Source organism: Neophocaena asiaeorientalis, unplaced genomic scaffold (genome assembly GCF_003031525.2).
Source record: "Neophocaena asiaeorientalis asiaeorientalis breed wild unplaced genomic scaffold, Neophocaena_asiaeorientalis_V1.1 scaffold371, whole genome shotgun sequence".
Lineage (NCBI taxonomy): Eukaryota > Metazoa > Chordata > Mammalia > Artiodactyla > Phocoenidae > Neophocaena > Neophocaena asiaeorientalis.
The window spans coordinates 275917-285044 of NW_020172369.1; the positions used below are offsets into that span (position 1 = coordinate 275917).

General features: G+C 39.4%; 1 protein-coding gene across 3 annotated transcripts in view; it reads right to left on the reverse strand.

The window, feature by feature from the left end:
- Positions 1–9128, reverse strand: part of ATP6V0D2 (ATPase H+ transporting V0 subunit d2) — a 48181-nt gene that overhangs the window by 35315 nt on the left and 3738 nt on the right. The window lies entirely within an intron of this gene.

Sequence of the window (9128 nt, forward strand, 5' to 3'; positions counted from 1 at the left end):
AAATGAAACCCCAAATCAGGTTAAATTTTGAACATGCATGAATAACCTTTACAACATTAATTGAAAGTACGGTAATTTTATGACAAATGCATATTTAATTATTATCTTATTAGACCTTAACATAAGATCTACATATGATTTAGATTTGAGCATCAATCTCTAAAGCAATAAAAAATTCATGTTAACACAGTCTAGTACGATATAACAATTTTTAATTACCTGAAAAATTCTAGAATTATTTAGCACAGCTCAAAAAAACATAAAAAAACCACCTAGTCCAGAGATTGCAAATTGGTTTTACCTGAGCCAACTTAGTCATTTGAAAATAGTGCTAGGAAAACTGTTTGAGGATACTAAGCCTCCATCTCAGCTTGATGGAAAAGAAAAGTTTATTACTAATATTTACCGTGGGTATGGGAGGGCAGCCACCAATATCCTTTGACTACAGATGAAGAAGTTGAGTTTCAGCAGGTCTAAATGGGAGTTATATAGTAGTGGAGCTTAAACTAGGAGATGGGTTTCCTTACTCTTGAATTCCAACGTCATTTCCATGGGACCATGTTAGATGTCCTTTAAATGGCAATGTTTTTGGTTGCCAGATAATTTAATTGATTTCATTTATTGTCACTTCATCCTGAACAAAACATTTGTTTTCCAGTCCTACACTTCTGTTAATACTGATCCCATCTAACTCTATAGAGTCGGCCCCCTCCCCTTTTCAGATTGCTCATTATAATGTATCCTTCAGCATTAAAATAATAGTTACCAGTGATTGAGCGCTTATCGCATATCAGGCATTGTACCAAGTGTGTATTATCTCATTTACTATACATGGCAACCCTATGAGTTAGGAATGATTTTTAGCCCCTTTTACAGATAAGAACCCTGAAGCTCAGAGAGCTTAATAGCTTGCTCAAAATCACGTTGATAAATGGACTCAAAGCCAGCCTCATATCTTAAAAGTCTGTAATTTATTGCCAATCAGTTAAATCAGATTATCAGTTGTTCTGTAAAGCCTTAATTCTGTGTGGTAGAATTATTCAATCTCACGCTGAATTTCAAAGTACTTGGATAATATTTCTAGCACAGCTCCTGTCCCAGAATATTATAAAGTCTTAATATGTTAACTCCAAAAATGCAGTTCTGCTTTCTTCATTATATCTTTTAGTTATATCTTTTATCTTTTGGTTCCTTGTGCAGTACCCAACGTATAAGTGTTCTTAAATATCTGAATATCAAAAATGTCTTTGGGGGCTTCCCTGGTGGCACAGTGGTTGAGAGTCCGCCTGCCGATGCAGGGGACACGGGTTTGTGCCCCGGTCTGGGAAGATCCCACATGCCGCGGAGCGGCTGGGCCTGTGAGCCATGGCCACTGAGCCTGCGCGTCCGGAGCCTGTGCTCCGCAACGGGAGAGGCCACAACAGTGAGAGGCCTCTGTATCACATAAAAAAAAAAAAAAAAAAAAAGTCTTTGGCACCATCTAGCACACAACTGGAGACAATATAGCATCCTGGATCTTACTGTATTTTTCATTCGAACATTTATTAAGCATCTGTTATGTGCTGTTACCACAGGAGGCCCAAAATGGACAAGACATATTCCTCATCTTCAGGGAAACTCACAATCTGGTGGAGGTAGAGGCATGACAAACAGATGATGCAAACAACTAAATTCAGTGATAAAGATAAGAACCTTGATATATGGGAACATAGAAAATAAGAGCAAGATGCATAGGGATGAGAGCAAAAAAACCTAGGAGAGTTTCCAGAAGAAGGTTAAGCCAGAGGTGAGCCTTAAGGTGCTATGTAAGAGCGCAAGGAAGGCATTCCATGAATTAGTATGGGTATGGTGGGTGCAAGAAACTCAAAACAGTTCAGTTTGGTGGTTTGAAGCACTTAGTAGGAGAGAAGGAGGGGTAAGAAGTGAAGACAGAGAAATAAGCAGGGGCTGTGCCCAGGAAGGCTTGGTGTGACTTCCTTGATCCTGAGGATAACAGGGAGCTCCTGTGGGCTATGAACTAATTGCTCTGTAAGCTGATGGGAGGGTGGATTTGCAGTTAGGCACTCAAGTGGTTCTTGAGTCTCTGAGATTCAGCAGACAGGCATTCTTCCGCAGTGTCTGGAGTAGGTCATGCAACAGAAATGCTCTTCATCTGATTGACTGCAGAATTTAATTGCTCAATTACCTATTTAATTAAGTTAATTAAAAAAATCATACTCTTTTGCTATGTCTTCTTTGGCTTTTATTTTGACAGTCAGACTTTTATACAGTTTGACAGTTTGCCTTCTCAGCACTGAGGAATATTTGCCAACAGAAGTGACACAAATGGTATTTGTTCCAAAACCATGGTATATTGCTCATGTGACATATGGTTCTTTTAAGCAAAATAACTTCCAAACCTTTCAGCTGCCAGTGAGATTCTGAAATTAAATGCCTCAAGTGTTTCAGGGCTTCTCTGGTGGTGCAGTGGTTAAGAATCCGTCTGCCAATGCAGGGGACACGGGTTCAATCCCTCGTCCAGGAAGATCCCACGTGAGGCAGAGCAACTAAGCCCGTGTGCCACAACTACTGAGCCTGCGCTCTAGAGCCCGAGAGCCACAACTACTAAGCCCGTGTGCCACAACTACTGAAGCCTGCGTGCCTAGAGCCCGTGTTCCACAACAGAGTAGCCCCCACTCCCAGCAACTAGAGAAAGCCCGAGTGCAGCAATGAAGACCCAATGCAGCCAAAAATAAATAAGTAAAATAAATAAATTTATATAAAAAAAAAGTCTCAAGTGTTTCAGACCCTGTAAGCAATCTTGTAATACTGTGCTTGGTGGAGAGACAGTTGAGATAGAAGGAGCCCTGTCTCACCAGCCCCATGATGATCCAAGGGATACTTGCAATCAGATCCTAAGAAAAGCTTACGACCTGAAATATTTGCTCAGACAATATCATTATCTGTCAGTAATGACAATAATGCTTATAGTTTTTAAAATAGGATCACGTATTTTTCCTCACATTTCCCTAAATGCTTATCTAAATAGGTATGTGATGAATAAAGCGTTGTGGTCAAATACATTTGGAATAAAAAAGCTTCTTAACTGCAGGAACTGAAAGCCTTTAATACATTAATTTGAATGATTTCTTTGGAAAGAGTATGGTACAGAACCTCCCAAGCCACCAGAAATCAACGGAGACACCCACAGAGCACACTTTGCAAAATTACACTCTTTTCTTATCCAGAGTAGTGTGTCAAGTGGCTTTTTTTATTCAAATGAAGAACTGTGAGATCACTACCAACTAAATCAATTTTATAGGTCCCAGATGTAATAACATAAAGAGAACAGATTGAGCTATTATAACAAATATCTGAGTATATCATCCAAAGTAGTGTATATGAAATATGCCCGCATGTGTGTACATGGGGTCATAAACTAAAAATGCATCTTCTGTGGGTTGCAGTCCACTGGGTTCAGGGAATTATCTGAGATCTCTTGGCCAGTGAGGCAGGACAACAATCTGGTTGTTACCTCTTCTTTATTAATTTGTTGGATAGGTCTTTCTTTTCTGGGCAGCTTCCTGTCGATACTCTATAAAAATGAATGTCCAGACCTTTCACACTCCAGGTAGATTATGCCAAGGAAGCACCTTCAGAGGTACCTGTGAAAGGTGCTATCTTTGAGCAGCCCCCTGCCTCTTCACCACACTCTGCTGGCACTTAACTTATGAAAGTTATTTGACCTTTCTGAACTCAGTTTCCTCATCTACAAAATAGGTATAGAAACTATGCTTTTGGGTTGTTGTGGGGATTTTAAAAGATGATGTAGGTGAAGAGCCTTTTTTTTCCTCACTTGTACCCATCTACTTCCAAAGTAATTCGATTCAGTTGGCTAAGACTTTTTTATTCTCTAAACCAGAATTTTCTTAAATAATATATTGGAATCTACCATCATATAATTACTCAGATTTTAATAAATATATCAGGATCTATAAAACCAGACGCTTCTTCCTCAATTTTTGCTAATGTACTTCCATTCTCATGGTGATAAAACTTCAAGTCCTCTTTGATGCTTTATTAACTCCAAATCCCCTGCATTGTTCCTTAATATCTTCCTGGATTTCCTCTACTTATATCCCCCATTTAGAATGACCATATCATAAACCTAGCTCACCGTGGCAATCTCTTAATAGATTCTTCCAGACTTGTTTTTCTCCATGTATTCCATGCCTCAAAGAATATTTCCTAAGAAATATTTTGATCTTATAATGATCTTATAAGTAGCTTGGAACTACTGAGTTTTAGGCAGATTAAAAGCAACTTGCATAATATTTGCAGAGTATTTTACCACTGACAATGATTTTAATATACATTATCTCTCAACCTTAACAATAATCCCCATCTCATAGATGAAGAAACCGGGCTTCCCTGACGGCACAGTGGTTGAGAGTCTGCCTGCCGATACAAGAGACACGGGTTCGTGCCCCGGTCCGGGAGGATCCCACATGCTGCGGAGTGGCTGGGCTCGTGAGCTATGGCCGCTGAGCCTGCGCATCCGTAGCCTGTGCTCCGCAACAGGAGAGGCCACAGCAGTGAGAGGCCCGCGTACCGTGAAAAAAACAAAACAAAACAAAACAAAAACATGAAGAAACCGATGCTCAGAGAAATAACTTGTTCATGTTGTCTATGCTTACAAGTACTTGACTGAAGTTTCAAACGTACCTCCTCATCCGATATTTTGAAGCTCCATAATTAGACTTTCAAGGGCCTTCAAAAAATTTCCCAACCTAAATTCTTGCCTTATTCTCCAAGTATGCTAGTATTGCAGCCAAACTGCTTCACTCCTCACCCATATGCTTTTATTGTTTTCTATCTATAGTTCATTAATTCTTCCCAAGAACCTAGAATGTCTTGCCATATCAACTCCCCTCCACCCACCTCCTATGCCTTATCTCACTGGCATTTTCCCAACCTACTGTCTTTCAAGATTTGGTTCACTTTCAAATATATTTTCTATCTATAGGTTTAAACTCTTCTTATATTTTTAATTGTTTTATTTATAGAATGAATATTTCCAAAACAAACCAGTGCTTTTGAAGGCAAATAGAATCAGCTACTTAGAATCATATACCAAACACCATTAACCATAACCAAGAAATGGAAGGATTATTTTAGGGATTCAAAAATCCAGCAAAAGAGGGTAAATTAATTCTTGTTGTATATACACTGCAGTTCAGGGGGTGTTCTTATGACTTCCCAGGAATTCTTATGGTTTACAGTTTACAAAACATCTTCAGAAATTTCTAACTCCCCTGGTAACTGGGAGTTAGGCCAGGGAGATACCATCTAAGCATCAGATAAGAAAGCACCATGACTAAAAGTTAAGCAGCTGGCTTAACACCCCAGAGCCAGAAAGTAGAAGAGCCAGGACTTAAACTCAAACATGCAGACATTTCTAATGTGTATTTTCAGATTCTTACTATGTGCAAAACATAACCTTGGGCTAGAGAAGCTAGGAGACAAAAAAGTATACGGTGTGGTTTCTACCCTTAAAAAAAAGTCTTTTTCTTAAAAAAAAATTCAGTTTTATTGAAGTATAACCAACAACTAAAATGGTAAGACATTTAAAATGTACATTGTGGTGATCTGATATACATTTACATTGTGAAAGGATTCTCCCACCTAGTTAATTAACACCTCTGTCACCAGACATATTTATAGTTTCTGCCCTTAAGGCTTAAATTTAGGAGGGGATAGATTCATTTATTCATTCAGGAGGTAAGCCCTTAACTGATAATTCAGTGGACTAGATAGATAAATGAGACAAATGTCCTGCCCCAGGGTGACATACTTACGCAAATATCACAGATGTTACACAGAATTAGGTCCATTACAAGGCACAATAGAGCACAAAATTGAGAGTAGTCAATTCTGTCCCAATAGGGATACAGTAGAAAAGGGTTTATAGAGAAATTGACTTGGAAGTGGAGACTTTAAAGAGGAATGGGTGTTCTCCAGGCAAGCAGGATGGTGAATGGAATTTGTGGCTGAAGGAATAACTGTAGAAGGGAAGAAGGGTTCTGAGGAAATGCTTACCAGGTAGAGATAGGACAGACTGCTCCAGCTTTTAAACTGAGTGAAGTTTATCCTGCCTGAAGAAAGTATTTTTGAACAGAAAAGTGATGGTATTGTATATGCATTTTTAATACAAGGCAGAGAAAATAATTACTATAATTAGAGGTACAAATAATGTCTAAAGGAGCTTGGTGAAAGCCCTTTGAAATAAGAGTCTTCCTTCTATATGAATTTTTAAATTTAAAAGTAGGTAGCAGGGGGACTTCCCTGGTGGCACAGTGGTTAAGAATCCGCCTGCCAATGCAGGGGACATGGGTTCGAGCCCTGGTCTGGGAACATCCCACATGCCACGGAGCAACTAAGCCTGTATGCCACAGCTACTGAGCCTGTGCTCTAGAGCCCGCAAGCCACAACTACTGAGCCAGCATGCCACAACTACTGAAGCCTGTGTGCCTAAAGCCTGTGTTCCGCAACAACAGAAGCCACCACAATGAGAAGCCCACGCACCGCAACGAAGAGTAGCCCCTGCTCGCCACAACTAGAGAAAGACTGTGCGCAGCAATTAAGACCCAATGCAGCCATAAATAAATAAATAAAATAAAATAAAATAGGTAGCAGGTATAAATACAGGTAAACAATAAAAGGTCTCCTACTTGTCACCTACCTATCCACCACCCCCACCACTCATTACTAGCCCCAGTAAATTACTAGTTTTAGTTTCATTTGAATCCTTTCACAGTTTCTTTGTATCGAGACAATCATATAGAAAATATATTTTAAGTGTATCTGCCTTTTTCAGTAAAGAGTATCCGTATGCTACACAGTTCTTCCCTTTGCTTTCCTCACTTAATACATCTCACCTATCTTTCCATATCAGTCCTCTTAGAGTGTGTCCTCATGCTCTTTTCTTTTCTTTCTTTCTTTTTTTCTTTTCTTTCTTTCTTTTTGTAGCTGCAGAATATCCCATTATGTGACTGTTCCATAATTTATCTAACCAGTTCCCTGCCAATGGACATTTTATTTGTTTTTCATTTTCTGCTATTCCCAACAATGCTACATGAAGTACCAGGTCAAGTGTACATGCATATGGAATTTTGAGGCCCAACTGCTATCATTAAGGGATTCTTATTTTTTCAATATTTTTATTCTCTAGAGTTGGGGCCCTTTTAGGGCAGGGACTATTTCTTTTCCATCTTTACTTCCTCGGCTCTAAAGGGAAAGTGCTTAATATATGAATTAATTCCCATGTGAAGACACAGTTGGAAAGTAATGAAGGTCATGTTCCTTGAAAAGGAAATAATTGTTCGTGAGCTATAATCACCTCCTCTCATCCCCTTCCCAAAAATGATGGCAAAGAGGACGAGGTAAAGGCTGGGTCCAGAGCACTCTTACCACACCCTGAGAGCCAGAGATCACTTTCACCATAAATTTTAGAAAAGGCTATTTCTTACTAAATTCTAAAGCTCTGAAGTATTCATTTTACCACTTTGTCCTTTTTCTGAAGAAGAAAGAATACTTACAAAGTCTTGTTTGTAATTAAACAAAAAAATCTGATGAAAATAGCCATGTTGCCATGAAAAGACATGGAGGGTCTTCAAAGGTATGTCACTAAGTGAAAGAAGCCAGTCTGGAAAGGCTACATAGATACTGTATGATTCCAATTATGTGACATTCTGGAAAAGGCCAAACTAAGGAAGCAGTAAAGTGATCAGTGGTTGCCGAGCTGGGGGTCAGGGAGGGGGAGAATAGTCAGAGTATAGAGGAATTTTAGGGCAGTGAAAATACTATGTATAATACAATAGTGGTGGATACACGTTATCCATTTGTCCAAACCCATAGAATGTACAACACCAAGAGTGACTGAATTATCAACTCTGGACTCTGGGTGATTACCATGTATCAGTGTAGGTTCACTGATTATAACAAATGCACCACTCTGGTACGGGATGTTGATAAGGGGGAGGCTATGCACGTGTGGAAGTAGGGGTTATATAGGAAATCTCTGTTTTTCCTCCTTAATTTTGTTGTGAACCTACAACAGCTCTAAAAAAAGTTTTAATTAAAAAAATTACCAGTGTTAATTCTTCTAAAGACTATTTCATGTCCCTTTAACATTATTATTTTGGTTTAAGTTAATTTTAAAGAACTTGTTTTAAAAGTTACTTTTTAAGAATTTTCTATGTGAATATAGCCTCCAAGCAGTACCATCGACACAAGCCATGTGAACTGGCTTCCTCTCCTGTCCCCTGGAAGGACTGAGTCACAGAGGATCCTAGTGACTGGTTCAGGTCACTGTTAGTCAGGGTCAGGCCTTGGAGTGGATGAGTATTTCTGACCACACTCACACAATCATAAATACTAGGATTTTTCAAAGCTTCTCTGGACAATTTTCATGTTTCTCTCTTCCAAATTTACCTGAAACCTTATATGTTCCTGGTAAGTGGTTCTAAAACAAATTGTTGGTATCAGGACACTTTTCTTTTAAAGACTAGAGGACTTCAAAAGATTAAAGGCAAATATAAGCTTTGCCAAGTTAGCTTTCCTTTACAGAAAATGCCTGCTTCAACACATAATACTATCCTGACACTGTTTTACCTACTCCTCTTTACCCATAATTTGTATGGTGTATATTATGTGAGAAAGTAAACAAATCCTAAAATCCTTAACTTCTGTCTCAATGAGTGTCCTTGAGTTCTTCTCTTCATGTCTTAAGCCAGCTCGGAAGGTGGCTGGGTTTCTCTCCGTACATTCACAGATGCAACAGTTGCACTGCTTTTCACAAGTGATTTATTTCCCAACATCTTCTAAAATAAACAGGCAGGGCAGACATTATTTTCTATATCAAAATGGAGCTGAGAGCTTCCCTGGTAGCGCAGTGGTTGAGAGTCCGCCTGCCAATGCAGGGGACACGGGTTCGTGCCCTGGTCCGGGAAGATCCCACATGCTGCGGAGCGGCTGGGCCCGTGAGTCATGGCTGCTGAGCCTGTGTGTCCAGAGCCTGTGGTCTGCAATGGGAGAGGCAACAACAGTGAGAGGTCCGAGTACCGAAAAAAAAAAAAAAAAAAAAAAAA